We start from the raw sequence: 23,339 nt of genomic DNA, 5'->3' as shown, positions 1-23,339 counted from the left end.
CAAATGACTGAAACATGTAAAAGAATAAATGAATATTGTGTGTGTGTGTGTGTTTGAGTCTATCGATGTTTTGGGATGTGCATGTTCTTGAGTATGCATATGATCGTTTCTTTATGTGCCTAAGTATGTGATCGTAAACGTATGTTTTTGCATATGTATGTTTCTATATCGTTGCCGCGAGCATATGCATGAGAATATGTGTAGATATATAGGAATATGTCTGTGAGTATATTTCTGCCTATGCATGTATTTGAATATATATATATATGTGTGTTTGTGTGAATGTACGTGTTTATATTTATGTATACGTTTATATATAAATATATATGTATATATATATGGGATGGGGGTATGTATATTAATGCCTGTGTTTGTATACGTTTGTGTTTTTAGTATGTTTATAATGTTTATATCTAAACGTACTTTCTGATGACCATAATTTATCCAGTCAGATATTTTTGGAATGCGACCATCGAAACGTATGTAGAAGAATTCAAGTTATAAATGGTTTAACAACATCCCGAGAGTTCATCTCCTTATTCAATTTACCTACTTTCTACTAAATACGATTTAATATGCCAGAATTAAATCCTGAGACACTTAAGCAACATTTAAATGCCTTCTAATAATTCCCCTGGATTTTTCCTAAACATATATATTCATATATATACACATACATGAATATTTATAACTATATAAATAAATATATATATATATATATATATATATATATATATATATGTTTATATATATGTATATTTGTGTATATATATGTATGTGTGTATATGTATATATACATACATACATATATATACACAATATACATATATATAAACGTATATATATATATAAACATATATATATATATGCTCATATATATGTATATTTATATATATTTGTATATATATAGTATATTTATATTTATATATGTATATATATATATATGTATATATATATATACACACACATATATATATATATATATATGTATATACACATATGTATATGTGTGTATATATATGTATATTTATATACATACATATATATATATCTGCATGTATGTATGTATACCCAGACGTTTATAGATAAGCACACATGCATTATACACTTCCGTATGAGAATAAATGTACTGCTATATGGGATTATCACGATGTACCTGTTATTTGATAGATTACCATGCATGGGACTGTATAGATATATTCTACACATATATATAGCTGTAAAGTGTATACCTGCTTACAACATTAGTAACGGCACATTCGCTGTATAGGTGCACCTAAACAACTTACTTCTTGGGTACGTATATAGGTTTTACGAATGATTTGATTGTACATATCACTATATTTATAATTATGCGTGTGAAATATGTTGGTGGGTGTGTGTGTAAGTGTGTTTGTGTGCGTGTGTATTTGTGTGGGCGTTTATGCGTGCGCATATGTGCATATATATACACATATATAAATATATATATATTTTATGGATATACATGTGTATATAGATATATGTACATATACCTATGAATATTACATACATATATATATGTATGCATATATGTATATATATATATATATATATATATATGTATATATCTATATGTATACATACAAACACACACATACACACACACACACATACACACACACACACACACACATATGTATATGTATATGTATGAAGAATAATAGCCTACTCGATATAAAAGTACATCTCTGGTATGATGACCTTGTATAAGTGATAAAATAGTGCTTTTGTAGTAAACAACTATTATTTTGAAGATGTTTATACCCATACATATATACATATTTGTATGTATATAAACAAGTACGTATGTGTACATATAAATATCTATTCTACATCCTACCTTCAAGGCTTTGGATTCTTAGTCGGCCTTTGTTTCTCGTCAATAAACAAGTTAATCAATATATATATATATATATATATATATATATATATATATCCATACATACATACATACCTATGTGTGTATGCTTATATATATATATTCATATATAAAAATAGAGTGATAGGGAAAGATAGATATATGCATATGTATATATATATAAATATATATATATATATATATATATATGTATATATACATATACATGTATATATACATACATATATATATATATATGCATACACACAAACACCCACACACAGATATATATATATATTATATATATATATACATATGCATTTTATACATACATACAAAGACATACCTACATACAAATTTTCAGAAATATACAAATATATAATATGTAGCTGCGTGGTGTACATAGGTGCATACAAATATAATTAAGTTTATACATACATTTATATATTTATATATACTTCATCCGTTACATACATTCATACATATATGCATGAGTGTGTATATGTGTATACCTGTATATATATACAGACATACACTGTACATATATATGTGTGTATGTATATTTATATGTGTGTGTGTGTGTGTGTGTGTGTGTGTGCGGCTGTATGTTTGTACATAAGTGTACAAGCTTTACAGAGAGAGACAGATGTATTCATGCACGTATGTATATGTGAGTGTGTGTGTGTGTGTGTGTGCTCATATAGAAAATATTTTGTGTGTGTCTAGGTAGAAATAAGCCTGTAGACACCTGTTTTGAAAGGATGGCGGCATTGTACGCCTGGATTATAAGTATTGATAATTAACTTTAGTAACAAATACAGATGAGTTAGTTGAGCGTTTTGTCACACGTAGTACCACCGACACCACTATCATTATCGTCGTCGTCATCATCACATCTGTTAGCTTTAACTCTTCCACCTCCACCACACTAGTGATTATCATTATCTTCACTGTAGCCATTCAGTTCATTATCATTATAGAGCTTGCAAAAGTAGGAAATGTTTACACAGTGATTTTGGAAAGGAGGTGGGATGTGTTTATGTTGAGAAGGAGCTTCGGAATGGGATGTGCAAATTCTGTTTGGTGAGGAGATTCTTTGATAGTGAAGTGGGAACGAAGGACCTGGAATAAAGGGAGAAAAGAAAGAAAGGTAGATGTAAAAGGATACAGGACGGAAGTTATGTGGAAGGAGAGAAAGAGAGTTGAATGAATAGGAAGTTAGTTGGTAGAAGGAAAGCTTGAGAGAACGAAAGAACGAACGAGATGAATAAATATATATGCAAAGAAATAAAGGAAAAAATAAACACGTTGGGTGAGAGAGAAATAGATGGAGAGAGAGAGAGAGCAATAAAGAAGAGAAAATTTATACAAGTAAAGCAGGAAGTACGGACGGATGGAAAGAAGGAAAATAAGACACGAAGGAAGATAACGACAATGAAGAAAGAATAAAACGAATTGTTTAAAGAAGTGAGAGAAAAAGAAAGACAGAGTGAGAAAGAGAAAGAGAAAAAGTGAAAGAAAGAGAGAGAGTAGTAAAAGAATTGTGGATAAATTTGTGACATAGCTGAACTTGGAAGCTGAATACTTCGTACGAGAATGCGATTGAATACAAGTATAGAACGGCGCGAAATCCACAGGAAAGAGCCGGTAGATGTCTACACTAGTATATTTATAACACGTGAGCATTTTTCTACGTGATTCTACTTAGTAACCACTTGCTTTCACGTTTTCACTGTCGATTATTTACGTTTTATTATTTTCGTTTATCATCATGCTCCTTTTCTTGCTTTGTACTTTTTTATTGTTTCTACTAGAATTTACCAACATACATATATACACGTGCATTTATACCCATGCATATTCATGTGTGTGTGTGTGAGCGTATATATATATATATATATATATATATATATAAACACATTTATGGCATATATATTGTTTATATACATAGATAGGTAGATAAACAGCTAGAATAGAGAGATAGACACGCACACACATACATGTACATATGTACGTTACACCCCTCCTTTTGCTTATTGATACTGTTTAATGTTCTCCGATATATGTTATTTCATTGTTATTGTTTATATATTAATACCGTTGTTATTGTTGTTGTTATCAATAAGTACTATTAAGAATTGTTAGAGAGTTGGAGTACATGCTTAGCGGCATTTCTTCCGTCTCTTTATGTTCAGAGTTCAAATTTCGCCGGGGTCAGTCTAGTATTTATTCGTCGATAACAGAAAGAAACACTATAGTACCGGGGTTATTGATATCGACTAACTCTCTACTCTACATAACCATTATAACCATTCGTTTGCGCTTCGAACATGACGGTTAACAGCATTTCGTCCGGTTTTGTTGTTCAACTTACTCCATAGTCGATTTTGCCTTTCATGCTTTCGGGTTCGATAAAATGACTACTAGGTGAGCACTGGAGTCGATATAATCGATTGTTTATTTGTTTTATTTTGTATTTTTCTTTTTCTTAATGAGTACGACTGATAATCGTTACATTCTCAGCTGACAGCAAAACATCCTGTAGATATTTACATGCAACTAGATTCCACTATTTTTAGGTTCTAAACATGTCAACTCGAATTTTCTAACTACTTCGGAATTTGTGAAAAACAAAGTTTTTTTTTTCTCCTAATTATCATTTAGCCACAGCCATGACTGTGGGAGCTACCCGTGACAACACTATAAATTGTTTTTCTTCAAGCAATTTTATTTATTGAGGGATACATTACAACTTATGCCCTTCCTTACTTTAACAAAAAAGGTTATGATTTTCGGAATAGGTTGTTTTTCTTACGCGCTCACCGACCGAATACAGTCTTACACTCAGTTTCGAGAAACGAAAGTAATAACCTGGGATCGATCTTTGTCAACTTTCTGTTACTTTTAGAAATTTGACCTCGTGACCTAGGCGATATAATTGATATAACTAGCTAACTTTGTGTCGATTCTTTAACACAAATCAACATAATAATTCTCTTTTTATTCAGTAAAAACTTTTTTATCGTTATATCGATGCCACTAGAGAGACGGAATGTTTTTTTCTTTTATCTTTTACTTGCTCCAGGCATTTGGCTGTGGTTATGCTGGAACACCGCCTCGGAGGATTTTAGTCGAACAAATCGATACCAAGAATTTTTAAAACCTTATGGGTCTCTTTTGCCGATACACTAGATTACGGGAACATAAACATGCCAACACTGGTTGTCAAGCGGTGATGGGAAACAAAAAGAGATACACACACACACACACACACACACAGATATATACATACATGTATATATCTATCTATCTCGATACATATATATATATGTATATATATATATACATACACACCCACATCCACAAACCCACACCCACACGCGCGCGTGCACACACACACACGCACACACACACATGTATATATATATATGATGCGCTTCTTTCAGTGTCCGTCTAACTGATCCACTCACAAGGCCTTGGTCGTCCCGAGGCGTAATAGGAGACGCATGGCCCAAGATACCATGCAGTGGGACTGAATCCGAAACCACATGGTTGGCAAGCAAGCTTCTTACCGAAAAACCATGCGTCAGAAATAAAGCTTATAAGATATGACTGTCTGCTGTAGCTTCGAAACCAGCTAAGAATTCTTCTGATTTCCATAACACTTTAACTTTTTTTAGAAGTTTGTCCGAAACACCCATGCTTATTTTCAGACTTATAGTTAGCTTTCGTTTCATACATTCTTAGGAGTATAAACTTTTCTTTTTATAAGTCGCATGTTCTTGCTAGCTTTAGTTCTTGATAAAATTTGCAGTGTGTATCATATATGATGCATGGACGCGTGAGAAATATGTCCATAGTACCACACGGGATACAGAGAATAACAAGAGATTTAAGCGAGGTAGGGCTGTAATTTCATGTTCCAGGTGTTAACATTTTACAAATGTTACCTTCATATGTAGTACGTGTGATATAAAAGTTAATAAACGAGAAACGTGGTATCATATTGCCTAATGCATAGACCGGTTTTAAGTTTGCAAAATGGTGAAATAAATCCAGGAATAGCTGTGTGGTTATGCATCTCCCTTTACGTGGTCTGGGGTTCAGTCTTGCTGTGCAGTACCTTGAGTAAGCGTCTAATATTTTAGACTTAGGCCGAACAATGAGTGAATTTAGTAAACGGAAACTGCGTTATATATATATATGTGTGTGTGTGTGTTGTTTACGTTCGTTTGCCTTCATATGTCACGGTTCGGCATAAGAGTCCGGGAGAATGAGTAGTGGGTCGATCTGTACATCTCAAACTCGTAAATAACTTGACCCAGCATGGCCGCAGTCCACCGATAAAATATGAAAGGCACGAACATTAGTAAAATGAGGCCAAACAAGAACATCAAAAAAATATTTTTTCTTTTATTGTTTTATTTGTTTCTGCCATTTGATTGCGGCCATGCTGGAGCATCGCCTTAAAGGGATTTAGTCGAACAAATCTACCCCAGAGCTTATTCTTTGTAAGCCTAATACATACTCTACCGGTCTTTTTTGCTGAGCCACTAAGTTAACGGTACATAGGCACACCAACATCCGATGTTCAAGCAATGGTGGCAGGGACAAACATATGCACACGCATATATATATATATTCCTGTATGTTATATTTTAATAATTATTGGTAGCTTTAAATATTAATATATTTTATATGCAAAACATAATATTTTATACATGTATGTATATTCTTGTAATTGTCATTTTAGTAAATAAATAAATTGAAATAATATAATGTCTAAAAGTTGATGAACCACCTATTGATCCCCTCCATTCGCATATTGCTCTCTCTCTCTCTCTCTCTCTCTAAATATATATATAGAGAGAGAGCACGTGATCACGTGACCGACCAGGCTATCAGATGTTGCTACACATCACTGGTCACAATGCGCTTCGCATTGTTTTAGCCTTCAAGTGACGCGACCCTGCTGGCTAAGCGAGCAGGCCAACAGAAGAAAGAGTGAGAGAAAGTTGTGGCGAAAGAATACAGCAGGGAAAGCCAGACCCTACCCCTGCCGGTGATCGTAATGCTTTAGGTGTTTTCGCTCAATAAACACTCAAAACGCCCGGTCTGAGAACCGAAACCGCGATCCTACGACTGCGAATCCGCTGCCCTAACCACTGGGCTGTTGCTCTCTCTCTCTCTCTCTTCATAAATATATATATATATATATATATATATAGATAAGAAAGTTTGTTTGGTAAATATATATATATATATATATATATATATATATATATATATATAATATATATATATATATATATATATATATATATATATATATATATATATATATATATATATATATATATATAATTTATATATAGAGGGCATTATACATACATGCCAGAAGGCATTATACATACATGCCAAACGCTAAGAGGGACAATCAGTCATTTCTACCAAAAATATTACTAATCCCACCGAATGCAACTTTCAAAGTAAGACATTTAAAAATATAGACCTGTATCACAGTGATTTCATACTTACGTAATCATCAGCAGGCCTGAATGTATTATAAATAAACAACGACCCTGCCCCGCTTGAGCCGATCAGCTAACTGATCAACATCAACGAAGCACATGGGTGAGTTTACATATATTACTCCGGATAAATGGCAAACTTTTACGAATTGCATTTCGGGAGAGGAAAAGTTTTTTTCGGAATAAAAATTTAGCAATTAAGGACAACTACTTAATAAGGAAAACTTAACAAGAAATTGTCAGGTAGATAGCGTAAAAACCTCATAAGAGAAAAAATTTCGAAAATAATTATTTCTTATTGAACATATTAATTTATATATAGAGGGCATTATACATACATGCCAGAAGGCATTATACATACATGCCAAACGCTAAGAGGGACAATCAGTCATTTCTACCAAAAATATTACTAATCCCACCGAATGCAATTTTTCAAAGTAAGACATTTAAAAATATAGACCTGTATCACAGTGATTTCATACTTACGTAATCATCAGCAGGCCTGAATGTATTATAAATAAACAACGACCCTGCCCCGCTTAAGCCGATCAGCTAACTGATCAACATCAACGAAGCACATGGGTGAGTTTACATATATTACATCCGGATAAATGGCAAACTTTTACGAATTGCATTTCGGGAGAGGAAAAGTTTTTTTCGGAATAAAAATTTAGCAATTAAGGAAAACTACTTAATAAGGAAAACTTAACAAGAAATTGTCAGGTAGATGGCGTAAAAACCTCATAAGAGAAAAAATTTCGAAAATAATTATTTCTTATTGAACATATTAATTTATATATAGAAGGCATTATACATACATGCCAGAAGGCATTATACATACATGCCAAACGCTAAGAGGGACAATCAGTCATTTCTACCAAAAATATTACTAATCCCACCGAATGCAATTTTTCAAAGTAAGACATTTAAAAATATAGACCTGTATCACAGTGATTTCATACTTACGTAATCATCAGCAGGCCTGAATGTATTATAAATAAACAACGACCCTGCCCCGCTTGAGCCGATCAGCTAACTGATCAACATCAACGAAGCACATGGGTGAGTTTACATATATTACATCCGGATAAATGGCAAACTTTTACGAATTGCATTTCGGGAGAGGAAAAGTTTTTTCGGAATAAAAATTTAGCAATTAAGGACAACTACTTAATAAGGAAAACTTAACAAGAAATTGTCAGGTAGATAGCGTAAAAACCTCATAAGAGAAAAAATTTCGAAAATAATTATTTCTTATTGAACATATTAATTTATATATAGAGGGCATTATACATACATGCCAGAAGGCATTATACATACATGCCAAACGCTAAGAGGGACAATCAGTCATTTCTACCAAAAATATTACTAATCCCACCGAATGCAATTTTTCAAAGTAAGACATTTAAAATATAGACCTGTATCACAGTGATTTCATACTTACGTAATCATCAGCAGGCCTGAATGTATTATAAATAAACAACGACCCTGCCCCGCTTAAGCCGATCAGCTAACTGATCAACATCAACGAAGCACATGGGTGAGTTTACATATATTACATCCGGATAAATGGCAAACTTTTACGAATTGCATTTCGGGAGAGGAAAAGTTTTTTCGGAATAAAAATTTAGCAATTAAGGAAAACTACTTAATAAGGAAAACTTAACAAGAAATTGTCAGGTAGATGGCGTAAAAACCTCATAAGAGAAAAAATTTCGAAAATAATTATTTCTTATTGAACATATTAATTTATATATAGAAGGCATTATACATACATGCCAGAAGGCATTATACATACATGCCAAACGCTAAGAGGGACAATCAGTCATTTCTACCAAAAATATTACTAATCCCACCGAATGCAATTTTTCAAAGTAAGACATTTAAAAATATAGACCTGTATCACAGTGATTTCATACTTACGTAATCATCAGCAGGCCTGAATGTATTATAAATAAACAACGACCCTGCCCCGCTTAAGCCGATCAGCTAACTGATCAACATCAACGAAGCACATGGGTGAGTTTACATAAATCCGGCAAACTTTTACGAATTGCATTTCGGGAGAGGAGAAGTTTTTTCGGAATAAAATTTTGCAATTAAGGACAACTACTTAATAATTCATCATATACCTTTTAATCTAGCGAAAAGAATCTGTACCATAGTTTCGGATACATATACTCGTGAACAAAGACTCCTTGAAATTAGATCAGCACTAACTAAAAGACATTACCCAATCTTATTAATAATGAATGCATTAAAAGAGTTAAGGAAATTGATATACAAATATTAAGGCAAGCCAGCCGAAATACTAAACCAGACTTAAAATACTCCAGTACATTTCCACACATAACCCATACAGCAGGAAAGCCACACCCTGGACCACTGCCGTGATCGTAGAGCTTTAGGTGTTTCGCTCAATCAACACTGAAAACGACCGGCTGGAATCGCAAAACCGCGATCCTACGACTGCGAATCCGCTGCCCTAACCACGGGCCGTTGCTCTTCTCTCACTCTCTCTCTCTCTCTCTCTCTCTCTCTTCATAAATATATATATATATATATATATATATATATAATATATATAATATATATATATATATATATAGGTAGGTGGAAAATAAGAAAATCAACGAAAATGCACATTGATATATACATTTAGATGATGAGTAGTAATAGAAGTCATAAAAGTCATTATTATGAGATGATTAAAAAGTCAGAAAGTAAAGCATATCATGGTTTCATCATTGCTTTGAATAAACACCGGCTAATGAACGGTGTCAGGTCTCATAGTTCCTGAATAAAAAGATTATTTGTAAGGGAGGTAAGTAGTTCTGGCTTGAGTGCAGTTGTGTTAGATATAGAATTGTAATGTGAATGGTGTAGGGAGTGCATAGGGGTTAGTAGTGTTAATTGAAGGGTTAGTGGTGTTCCGTATTAAGTTGTGTGTTCATATTTAGTTGGGGAAGATATTTATTGATGATAATTGCCTCTTTATTCAACCTTTGTTGCATTGTGGTGTTCTGTGAACATTGATAGAAGGGGAATATTTGGAAATTAGGATTAAGATTCCTGGCACACCTTGCTATGTGTTCACTAACCTGCAACTGTCTGTATTGTGGGTGGCGGATTTGCTCTTTGTGGATTGTCGTTCTTCGACGGAGTGATATTCCTGTTTGTCCAATATAGGGGTTACCACCTCCTAAGCATGTCATGACATAGATTAGATTTTCCGAGGCGCAGGTGAAATTTGATTTGATCTTAAATATTTCTTCTTGTTTGAAGTGAAATTCTGAACCCTCGAAAAGGTGGGGGCATGTTCCACAGTTAAGACGATCACATTTTTTCACTTTTGGCTCTGCTGTCAGTGGATATAGTCTTGCGCTGGTTAATATTTTTTTCAGTGACTTCGGTTGCCTTTTTGCTTTTTATAATTTTGTATGAGCTTAAAATTTTGTTCATTGTTTTGTCTACTGTGACGATGGGAAGATTTTGGGTGATAATGTTGAAGGCTTCGTTGCTTCTAGGGTTATGTGTGGAAATGTACTGGAGTATTTTAAAGTCTGGTTTAGTATTTCGGCTGGCTTGCCTTAATATTTGTATATCAATTTCCTTAACTCTTTTAATGCATTCATTTATTAATAAGATTGGGTAATGTCTTTTAGTTAGTGCTGATCTAATTTCAAGGAGTCTTTGTTCACGAGTATATGTATCTGAAACTATGGTACAGATTCTTTTCGCTAGATTAAAAGGTATATGAATTTTTATGTGTTTGGGGTAGCAAGAGTTAAATAATAGGTATTGTTTAGAATCTATGGGTTTATAAAAGATGTCTGTTTCTATGTGGTTGTTAACTATCTTAATTAAGATGTCTAGAAAAGGGAGTTGTTTACTGTTGTGTTCCATAGTGAATTGTATATTGCTATGTATGTTGTTAAGCATTAATTTGAAATTAAGGAGTTGGACCATGCTGTCTTTCCAAAGCATGAAGCAATCATCGAAATATCTCTTCCAGTTCTCCTCTAAATAGCAGTTAAAAGAGGCACCATATTTTTCTAGTGATGATTGGTATAACTAAAGTTCTTGGTAACCCATTACAATATTGCAATCACTGGAGTAGCTCTGGTTCCCATTGCAATTCCACATTTTTGTGGATAGTAAAATTGTTCAGCAGGATGAACTTGAGTGCTTAAGCACTCAAATTCATCCTGCTGAACAACTTTTTTATGTTCGATACAACTTACTATGACAAACGGCAACCATACCTGTTCACCGTTTAGACAGAATATCTGGAGATACCGCAGTCTCAGCGCATGTCTGCGCATACATAGCCACGGTATGCCCAGCCCTCCGCGTAGAAAGTGTTGGTAGCAGATGGACTGCGTCACCAATGGAACCTGTCCCCTCTACATAAATTTGAAGAGGAGGCGTTCTAACTTGGCGAGGCACGATCGGAGGCAAGGCACAACAGTCAAACGGTAGTAGATGACGGACGTGACGTACGCATTCGTCACCTCCGCTCGACCTTTCAGTGATAGCTTCCTCCCATCATATATCTGGGTGAGACTGGCTACTCTGCTCGTCGCCTCGTCCCAGTTGTTATCCACCTGGAGGTCTGGGCCGAACCAAACCCTAAGCAACTTTACCGGTATATCCGTCTAGCGCCCAGTGATACTGTCGGACGGCATGGACATTCCTTTCCAGGTGCCGAGTTGCAAGCCCACCCACTCTTTCGAGATAAGTTTAGCTCCTGTCAACTTTTCCTCTTCCTCCAATGATGTGCCAACCACGTCGATTTCTGATGTGTTCGACACCATCACGGTGATATCGTTCGCATATGGCAACACAGCTTCTCTGCGTCTCAGTTTCTTTTCGAGCGGGATACCCTGCAGCAGCTCCAGCTTCCGCAGTAAAGGCTCAAGAGTCAATATGTACGGACCGATCGGGAGATATGAAACAGTTCCGATAGGTAGCCATTAATTTTAACCACCGAGCAGGTGCCGCTGTGCATTGCAGCAATCCAACCGCTGAAGACAGCCACTTTGAGGACAGCCTCCAGATATTGATCAGCGCCCACCGAAGCCAGGTTTGCACCCTACCCTTTCTATGATGTATCGCATGAGGTGGAGGTTGTCGTGTATTGACCTAGTCAGGATTGCGCAGGTTTGTGCCTCTCCGACGAAGTCCTCGACGACAAGCGACAACCTCTTTGCTAATACCTTGGCCAAAATCTTAAACTCAGTGTTAAGCAATGTTATGGGGCTGAAATTATATAATGTGTCCCTTCTGTTTTCGTCTTTCCTTATCAGCGTCACTACGCGCCGGTTCACAGAACTGGGAATACTCCCGTTCTGATGCCAGTTGCTATAGAGCTCTTCGAGGAGATCAAAGGACAAGTTTGTTATATTTACGTAAGTTCATAGGGTAGACCATCTAAACCTGGGGACTTGTTCCTCCTCCAAGCAACAAGGGCATCCTGAATTTTGGCTGAAGTTATTTGTCTTTCACAGCGCTCAACGTCGGCTGTCGAGAGACGTGATAAGCCATCGAGGTTGGAAATTAAGTCCTCCACAATCTTCGCCCACCACTCTCTCCGAACAACGGAGCAAATTACTGGCAAAAAGGCCTCCCGTATCTGCCTGGAATCGCTCAGCTTTTGTCCGTCCGATCCGTGAAAGACCGAATTGTGGTTTTATTACCACGCTGCGTCTCCACCGCGCGGGCCCATCGAACAGCTTTGATCCCCACCATTTCTTACAGCACACGTCTTATCTCTGACAATACAACCTTCCTATTTCGCGTTGAATAACTGGTTTCTTGCCAATCTCGCTGCTAGCACATCGGTTGCCATGCCACTACAAATAGCCTCGTCTAGCTACTAACCCCTCCACTTTTTTGTTTCTTTCTAACGCTCTTTCTTTGCTAAAACCTATCGGCATTACTCTAATCTCTCTTTTGAGAGCCGCTCCCCGCCAGTTGTTGCTCAACTTCTGCTGAGGTAAATTATTGACCCAGCCCTGGCAAGCCTTGCGTGCCAGAAACGACATGTTCAGCTTCCAGTAACCGGCACCTAGCCTACGCGTCTTATCTAGGTCGACCGTACAGATTACAAACTTATGGTCTAAATAGGCGACCGTTTTAAAAATGGGGGACTTCCTACAGTGTTACTATCTATTTTTCTAGGGAAAATCATATATCTGCACGATGTAGATAACCCTAAGCGGTTGATCCAAGTCTTACACAGGCGCATTAGGGACATCTCGTCGGTACCTGTCAAACAGTTGGAACAGCCTGATCAGGTGCTTGAGGTTTTTGTAACCTCTTTTCTTTCAGCAATTCGCACATAATCCCAACGTTGATCTCGGATACCAATCTAGTCCCCGACTACCAGTAAAGAGCGAGACGTACCTAGATAGGTTTCCAGACGCCTAAATAAATCTGTCCGTTTGGCTCCAGTAGGAGTGTAGACAGCCACTTGTTGACTTGCTCATATCCAGTACTACCTGTCCGGGTCACGGAAGATCAACTTTAACTCGAGATCCAGTTCTCTCCTAAACAGCACATCTACTCCACCCCTATTCCCGACCGACTAACCGATGCAAAGATCTGATAGTCGTCGAACATGGGAGCCAGTGCGCGTGTATTGGAAATCTTAGTTTCACTGATAGCAATTATATCCAGTTCTAGAGACCTGAGGTTGTTGAGAAGGTCTCCCTATTTCCAGGGTGTCTCTAGCCCTCGCACATTTAGAAATCCTATTCTTAGTATGGCAGTGTTGGCAAGCTAAAGAGAGAAAGGAAATGGTTACTTACCTACTGGTGTCTTGTAAAGGTTGGGTATTTCGACCACCATAGTTGTTAGGGTCTTTTTAGGGAACACCTTTAAAAGCCTCGATGCGGGTCTCACGTTCGGGGTTCCCACGTTTTCCGATATGTTCCTCGTTTTCCCTTATGATGAGTACAAAATTGCGTGTTTTGTGTTGGTGTTGTTTAATTTGTTTGTTTGACTGTACTGATGAAGGTATTGTCGTTTCTGTTGTTTCTGTGTGTGCTGTGAGTGTGGTGTCTGCAGTTTTAGATGTTTGTGTGAGTGTCTACCTGTTCAGGTTGTTTACGTGTGAGGGATTCTGGTGATAGTGACCGTGTTGGTTGTGTTTGTGTTGGTGTTTTGGAAGAGATGTTTGCGTGGGTGGTGTTTGTATTTTTTACTGTGGCTGTTGCTATGTGGAGTCTTTTTGTGCTTTCTTTTTTGTGTTTTTTGAGGGGTTAGCCTTTTCGTTTTTCCTTCATCTTAACTACTGGAAGGTGAAGGGTCTGTTGCTGTAAGTATGTCTGTGTCTGTGTGTATATTTATAATCTTATTTATATGTGTATTTTTGTTTGGTGTGATGCGGTGGGAGATCTTTCCTTGTTTCCCCCTAGGGTTGTTAATGTATTTGGTGTTGTTGCTGGTGGTTTTGCCAGTGCTGGTGATATTTGTGGTTCTCGTCCAGGCGTAGGCAGTAGAGGAGGCCGTAAGAGGCAGTGAGCAGCCAAATGAGTCGTTTCTCCATACCTGAAACAATGAGGCATTTTGCCCTCAGTCAGGATGTGTATCACCGTCCTGTTCTAGAGACGAATGTGGCTTGAGATTTATTTCATGTTTTCGGGTCTAATCTGGAGATACCTCTCCAGATCAATCCGTGATCAGACCTCCTTAGCAGTTCCTGTCGCCTCTATAGGGAATAGAATCCGTCCCCTCCACGATTACGCATCCCAGAAGTCACAAAATATCTAGTCCTGGTGGGATTTTAGCAAAGCGGACACAGGTTGTACGTTTCCCCATTTGCGACGGGTACATAATGACTTTGCGAGTTTTGCAGGGGGGCATTGAATGTTTCACAGCGAAGGCTTCTGATTTAAACAGCACCGAAATTGTGCCGTATTGTTTGCCTCTCGCTATGTATTCGATGTCATTTCTTATGCACCTCAACGTGGCCTTAATAACTACTTGGTCTATCAAAACTGCTCTTTTTGTGACTACTTAGATGCAGCTGAAAAGCACTGTTCTTCTCCACTGCTTCAATTGCCTCTGATGCCAGTGTCAGATTTGCCCAATTGTTCTCTTCTTTAATTAGTTTCCATGCCTCTGGAAGTTTCTCTTCCCTATTTGTGAGGTCTACGGTATATCGGTTTTAGGGCTTGGCTGCTACTGTTGCTACAATACTATTTTTGATGTTTTTATTTGTATTGTTTTTGTTGTTGTTTTTGCTGTTGTCGCTGTTGCTGCTGCCGTTGACGTTCTTATCGATGTTGCTGTTGTTACTTTTGCTCTCGTTGTTGTTGTTGTTACTTTTGTTGCTATCGCCACTGTCAATGCTGTTGCTTTCTTTTTCGCGGTTGTTGCTGCTCTCACTACTACTACTGCTGCGGCTGCTGCTGATGTCATTTCTAGCCCTGTTAATGTTTCTGCTACTATTGTTGTTACTGTGCGTTGTACTTTGTACCACTGGAGGAGCAATGGCCCAGTGGTTATGACAGCGGTCCCGCAGTCGTAGGACCGCGGTTTCGATTCCAAGACCGGGCGTTGTGAGTGTTTATTGAGCGAAAACATCTAAAGCTTTACGAAGCTCCGGCAGAGGGTGGTGGTGAACCCTGCTGTACTCTTTCACCACAACTTTCTCTCACTCTTTCTTGCTGTTTCTGTTGTACCAGTATTTCAAAGGGCCATCCTTGTCACATGCTGAATCTCCCAAAGAACTGCGTTAAAGGTATACGTGTCTATGGAGTGCTCAGCCACTTGCACGTTAATTTCACGATCAGGCTGTTCCGCTGGTCGGATCAACTGGAACCCTCGTCGTCGCAACCGATGGAGTGGCACTTTGTACCATGTCAGTCTTGTTCTTCTCTTCCTCCTCTTCCCCTGTATTTTTTCCGTGACAGAAGGAAGGGGAGGGAGGTCTTCATCTATATCCAAATTGGTTCCGCCATTTTGTTGAATATATTGATTCCATTAAATTTTAACGCCCACCGAATTTATCTCGTGGGCCAAAAATCGCCCTCTGAGGAGTACATAACCATATAAAACCAGTAATAGCTTCCTGAAACTTATTTGGATCGTTCGAAAACACCTCCGATGTGTTCCGCATCAAATGTAATAATAATAATAATAATAATAATAATAATAATAATAACAATAATAATAATAATAATAATAATAATAATAATAATAATAATAATAATAATAATAATAACAACGTACTAGCAGAGCCAGAGACAATGCCTGAATGGCTCACGAAGGGGAAAACCATCTTAATTCCCAAATCAAATGAAACAGAAAAACCAGAAAACTACAGACCAATAACCTGCCTCCCTACTATGTTCAAGGCATTTACTGCAGTGATATCACAAAGGCTGAACAAGCACCTGGACGAAAACAAACTGTTCCCAGAAGAGCAGAAAGGATGCCGCAAAGGCTCATATGGCTGTAAAGATCAACTAATGATTAATAAAGCCATAACTGAAGACAGCCACAGAAAGAAGAAAGGCCTCAGTATGGCCTGGATTGACTACAAAAAGGCGTTTGATAGCATCCCCCACACATGGCTCCTCGAAACACTAGCCATTAACAAAGTAGCACCAACAATCATAAAATTCATAGAGCACTCTATGAATAAATGGCAAACAGTCCTACACTTCCAAACAAAAGAGGGACTCATGAAAACCAAAGACATCCCCATTAGAAGAGGAATATTCCAGGGAGATACGCTCTCTCCACTCCTTTTCTGCTTGGCACTGTCACCTCTATCTGATATGCTAAATAGAACTGGATGCGGATATAAATGTTACGGCAAAACGATCAGCCACCTTTTATATATGGATGACCTAAAACTATACGCTGCAAATGACAAACAGCTGGAAACACTATTAAAGACAGTTCATGGATTTACCAAAGAAATAGATATGAAATTTGGATTAGAAAAATGCGCCAAAGTAACCATGAAAAGAGGAAAACTAGTTAAGAGTAACAACATCACACTAGATGAAGCAAATGAAATAAAAGAATTAGACCAAAGCCAAACTTACAAATACTTAGGAATCCATGAACTAGATAAGACACAACACACACAAATGAAAGAGAAAATAAAAAAAGAATATTATAGACGAGTTAGATCAATAGTAAACACAGAGCTCAATGCTAAAAACAAGATAATAGGTATCAACACTTTAGCTGTCCCAGTTATAAGTTACAGCTACAATATCCTTAACTGGACACGAAATGAACTGACCAAAATAGACAGGAAAACAAGAAAAATAATGACAGGATCTAGGATGCATCACCCAAAATCTGACATAGAAAGACTATATATACAACGTATAGAAGGTGGTAGAGGCCTTATACAGCTGGAAAACTACTATAAAATAACCACCATAGGACTGCAAAAATATCTACTTCAGAAGGAAGGAAAACTGATCCAGATAGCGGCAAAACACGAGCAAAACAAAAAACTGTTCTCAGTATTTAAGGAAGCTGACAAATACAAACAAGAAATCATACCACCTAATAAACATGAAGAAGAAGAAGAAGAAGATGAAGAAACAACAAAAGCTATAAAAAAAATGAAATCCAAACTAAAAATAGAACAGCAACGAACCATGATAAAACGATGGCAAGAAAAGCCCCTTCATGGTAAATACTGGACTAAACTAAACGCAAAAGAAATAGACAAAGAAAAATCCCAGCAATGGTTGAGAAGCTCAGGACTCAAAGCAGAAACAGAGGGATTTTTAATTGCAGCACAAGACCAAAGCCTCCCCACCAGAAATTACCAAAAACATGTAATGAAAAGAAATATTACAAGTAACTGCAGAATATGTGGAGATGGACAAGAAACAATAAATCATATTATCTCTAGCTGCCCAGTCCTGGCTAAGAAGGAATATATTCACAGACACGACAGAGTTGGAACTTACATACATTGGAAGCTATGCCAACATTATGGAATAACAACAGAAAAAAGATGGTATAGGCACACACCAGAAAAGGTCACATAAAACGAGAAAGCAACCATACTCTGTGATATGCCGATACACACAGATAGAGAAATTAAGGCCAACAGACCAGATATAGTTGTCAGAGACCATGAAGAAAAAAAAATGCTTTCTAATTGATGTATCAGTACCGGCAGATGACAACGTGTCTCTAAAAGAAATGGAGAAACTCTCAAAATACAAAGACCTGGAAATAGAGGTAACTAGAATGTGGAATCTGAAAACAGAAACAATTCCTATCATAGTAGGTGCATTAGGCATGATAAAAAAATATTCAGACAAATACATAACAAAAAAACCAGGACTTACAAACACATATAACATACAGAAAATTGCACTACTAGGCACTGCACACATCCTACGCAGAACACTTTCCATACAATAACCATCAGAGCATCACAACAAATCACAGCACATACCCAAGGCACACAGAGCTGCGCTCGGTAGTGAAGTGAAAGCACGCTATAAAAATAAAAATAAAACTACTGAAAATAATAATAATAATAATAATAATAATAATAATAATAATAACAATGATAATAATAATAATAATAATAATAACAATGATAATAATAATAATAATAATAATAATAATAATAATGATAATAATAATAATAATAATAACAATGATAATAATAATAATAATAATAAAAATAATAATAATAATAATAATAATAATAATAATAATAATAATAATAATAATAACAATGATAATAATAATAATAATAATAATAATAATAATAATAATAATAATAATAATAATAATAATAATAATGATGATGATGATGATATTTCAGACAAAAATCTTGCCTCCACATTGATATGACTAGACATTACATTGAAAGACTTCAGACAAAAGCCATGCCTTCTCATTGACATGACTGTCCGAATCGATATAAATGTATCTGTCAAGACCTATCAAAAACTAAGCAAGTATAAAGATCTTGAAATAGAAATTAGCAAAATGTGTAACCTGAAGACTAAAGCAATACCTGTTGTCATATGTGCCCTAGGAATGATATCAAAACGGGCTGATTGCTAACTAGCTCAGATACCAGAAAGCCCAAAATTGCAGAAATTCAAAAGATAATGCTCATGGGAACTGCCCATATCCTATGTATCATAATTTCTATGTAATCTCAAATTTTAAAACAAACTCATAATTTTCTTCATTTCTTAAACATTCCCTAGAACAATACTATCCGCAAAACCGAATGTATGGCACACGAGGCATAACATTAACATGGGTGAGATTTGGCGCCAACTTGTATAACTGCAAAGCAAATGTCAAACATAAAATAATAATAGTAATGGTAGCGATAATAATAATAATGTAGAGGAGGAGAAGGAGGAGGAAAAGACAAGTTCAACACTTGAAAATAGTTAAGGAAATGTAATGTAAGAGGATGTACTTATGTCTTGATATGCAGCACCCAGGAACAACCTCTGAGAACTAATTTCAAATAGATACGAGTATGATGTTTGGCAGCAGAAATGAAACAATCTCACGTATTGTGAGTGAGTATAGCAAGCTGGCTCAAATACACTACAAGATACACTATAAAAGGAGGCACCAGAACGTGGATAAGTTCGTCCACTGAAGGCTGTGCGAAAAGTACGGCCTGAACAGAGCACGTAAATGGTACGAACATGAACCAGAAGGAGAATAAGGAACATAAGCTACTGTTGGATTTTACAAACCAATGTGACTCCCTAATGGAGGCTCGGAGACCAGATACTGTTGTGGTACATGAGGGACAAAAAGAAACCAAGATCATAGATATACAATACCTGGAGATGCACGCATAAGTGACAAAGAAGTAGAAAAGATTGAAAAGTACAGACTACTAAAAGGCAAAATTGCAAGAATGTAGACTTATGAGGAGAGTGTCTGTCATTCCAGAAGTTGTAGGGGAACCCGGAGCACTAACAACCAAGTTCAAGAAATATATTTTTAAAAATTGGATTTGACATGAGAGCAAAGCAAGCTCCCAAATCTGCTCTGTTTGGTACAGCTAGAATTTTAAGACTGGTATTTTGATGTTGAGTATCTCCCATGATAATTAACAACCAAGTATCAAAGCTTATAATTTGCAGAAATATACGTTATGAAACCTCTGACAGCAGGCTGCTGTCCACTCTCACACAAACTATAAGAATAAACAAGACTGAACATTCTGAGAAGTAAAGCGATAATAATAATTGTCATAGAGCGGACATAACAATTACAGATAAGGAAAATCAAAATGGCTTACTGATCGACCCATCACGCTCATTTGATTCCAGGATCGTAAAGAAAGAGGACGAAAAACAAAGAAATATAATCCTTTAAAATTTGAAATAGGAAGAATCTGGAGCATGAGGAGAGAGGAGAGAGAACACAAGTTACCGTGCATAGACTGATTGTGTAGGCCGAAAGTATACCGAAAAGTACCTTTTTATTTGGCTACGGCTCAGATTCTATTATGAACTGCATTTAGCTAAGCACTTAAGGCAAAATCAAAACTGGCTCTAAATATTTTAGACGCTAGTTGACATCGCTCGGTAATGTGAAAACTTTAGATTGATCAATGTTCTTACGAAGGTAAAATACATTCGCCACTCGTTCTGGAATATATTTGCAAGTCAAGGATAACATTGTCATGGTTAAATATACCGAAGGTCGTAGAAATTTATACATCTGCAACAATATGTTCGCAGAAGGTGACATCACCTTAGCAATCCATTCGTCAACACTCTTAACTGTGTGTTTAACAGAATTCTGTGCCCAGCAATTGTTATTATATACTCCGGGTTCGGAAGCGGTTGAAGCAACATATCTACCCCTCGGTTTACAGAACTGTGCTCGCAACTGTCCTGGAGTGGACAATTCTGCCATATTACGGTGCTGTTTGTCTGGCGCACAATAATGACGTCATGGTTTGACTATTGCGCAGCAAATTTATTCATTATTTTTGCTAGTGAAACGGAATCTTGTGACAATTCCCTCCAGAGCCGAGACATTCACAGTCGGCAAGCTCAAGGGTAAGAGAGTGAAAATTTTCTATAAACTCCACAAATTGCATATTAAACGTTGCGAAGGATCAAGATATTCTCTTTTGGCATCATTTCTATAAGTCTGTTGCCGCTTAATTCAAAACTTTATATGTTACATTTGAATCTCATGCATTTTAAACGATCGATTCATGGCCACTGCACTGGGAACATCATTTGAAATGTATATTAAGTATGATATATGAGTTAACAATGCAGTTTAATATGAGATATGCACGAAACATTGAAATACAATCTACAGTACACGGAGAAGAGTGTGTGGAAATGTGTATGAGTGCATATGTGTCCGTGCGCATGTTTGTGCGTGTGTGTGTATTTATTTACATATATAATTACAAAAGTACATTCACAGGCATATGTATGTGTACGCGCAATATATATATATATATATATATATATATATATATATATATGTTGTCTGTATATGTGTATATTTAGCATATATTTGTATATACATATACATATATATAGTGTGTATATGCGTGTTTTTATATATGTATATACGCAAAAAAGTATACATATATACATACACTAATATGTACGTACGAACGTACAAACATATCTATATATTTATATAGTTATACATTTAGGGCTCCAGTGTTTGTCGAGTTTTATAGATCTGTAAATTCCATTGAACCTTAAAATCTTAAAAACAGAAATATTTATGTGACGATATTCCCATAAACATTTACCAAAATTCTTTAGAAGTCCCAAGGATCATTGCATTTGCATTTGCCTTCTGCATTGAGACTCTCAACGTGATTCATAACATACGTTCTAACGTAATCAATACTTTCAAATACCTGTATACCATTATGGTGCCCCTGTGGTTATATTGAATATCTAACAGCTCTTTATATAATAGGATGGGATTAACGTTCTCTCCAATATATACAATACGCAGAACACAAAATGTTGGAGTTACATTGATATGGATAATATATTCATCAGAATGGTGATAGCACTCATATGGCTGCTCTCCCACCTGTTTCATACATACTCAAAATACACACATACATGTGCACTTACCGATGCATCCATATTTATGCACATACGTGCATATATATATATATATATATATATATATATATATATATATATATATATATATATATATATATATATGTGTGTGTATATATATATATATATATATATATATATATATACATTTATATATTATCATCGATTAACGTCCCCTTTTCCATGAATGCATGGGTCTGAAAGAATTCTGCTGAGGAAGATTTTCCATGGTCAGATGCACTTCAAATCCCCAACTATTGCCTGTTTCAAAGTACGATAACACTTCCCCAAGGTTGGACATGTTTTCGGAGAAGACTGAGAAAGAACATGCCTGACGGCGATGGTCGTTCACAATTATTATATAACAAGATAAGTGCACACACAAACACGTACACACACATGCACACACACTCACACTCACACATACATTGAAACACATGCACACTCACACATACACTGAAACACATGCACACTCACTTAGACATTCATATTATAAATAAATTCCTTAGTATATGTTTAGCTGTGTCTGTTCAAAGCCGGTTATAACCACGAAACAGACATTAAGGGGAGAAAGAGGAGTATTCAGAAATATGTATTCGATGAAATGCAAGATCCATCATACTCTCAAAATCAGATGCTCTCTCCAACTCCAAAGTACTTTCACATTTTTGTACGTCTAGAGTGTTCCCGAGAATATTATCACGCTTCCTCACAATTAATCTTCTGCTTTCCTTGGAATACGACGTACCGCTGGAACAATCGCTCGAGGGGTAAGGGCTATATTCCGAGACAAGCGCCCCATCAAAGGTACAATTCAAGGAAAAA

At 36.3% G+C, this 23,339-nt stretch overlaps 1 protein-coding gene across 5 annotated transcripts in view; it reads left to right on the top strand.

The window, feature by feature from the left end:
• LOC115212179 (D(3) dopamine receptor-like) overlaps positions 1 to 23,339 on the top strand; it is a 1,526,288-nt gene that overhangs the window by 1,244,938 nt on the left and 258,011 nt on the right. Inside the window, exon 1 of one of the 5 annotated variants that reach the window (XM_036502726.1) lies at positions 3,237 to 3,557. The exons of the other annotated variants lie outside the window; for them this stretch is intronic. The gene's annotated coding sequence lies outside the window, so the exon portion shown is untranslated. Of the gene's footprint in view, positions 1 to 3,236; positions 3,558 to 23,339 lie in introns of those variants that run through there. 5 annotated transcript variants of the gene reach the window in all.

The sequence above is a fragment of the Octopus sinensis genome, linkage group LG5 (genome assembly GCF_006345805.1).
Source record: "Octopus sinensis linkage group LG5, ASM634580v1, whole genome shotgun sequence".
Classification (NCBI taxonomy): Eukaryota; Metazoa; Mollusca; class Cephalopoda; order Octopoda; family Octopodidae; genus Octopus; species Octopus sinensis.
The sequence above is the reverse complement of the archived record's forward strand: the minus strand, read 5'-3'. Positions and strand labels throughout refer to the sequence as shown.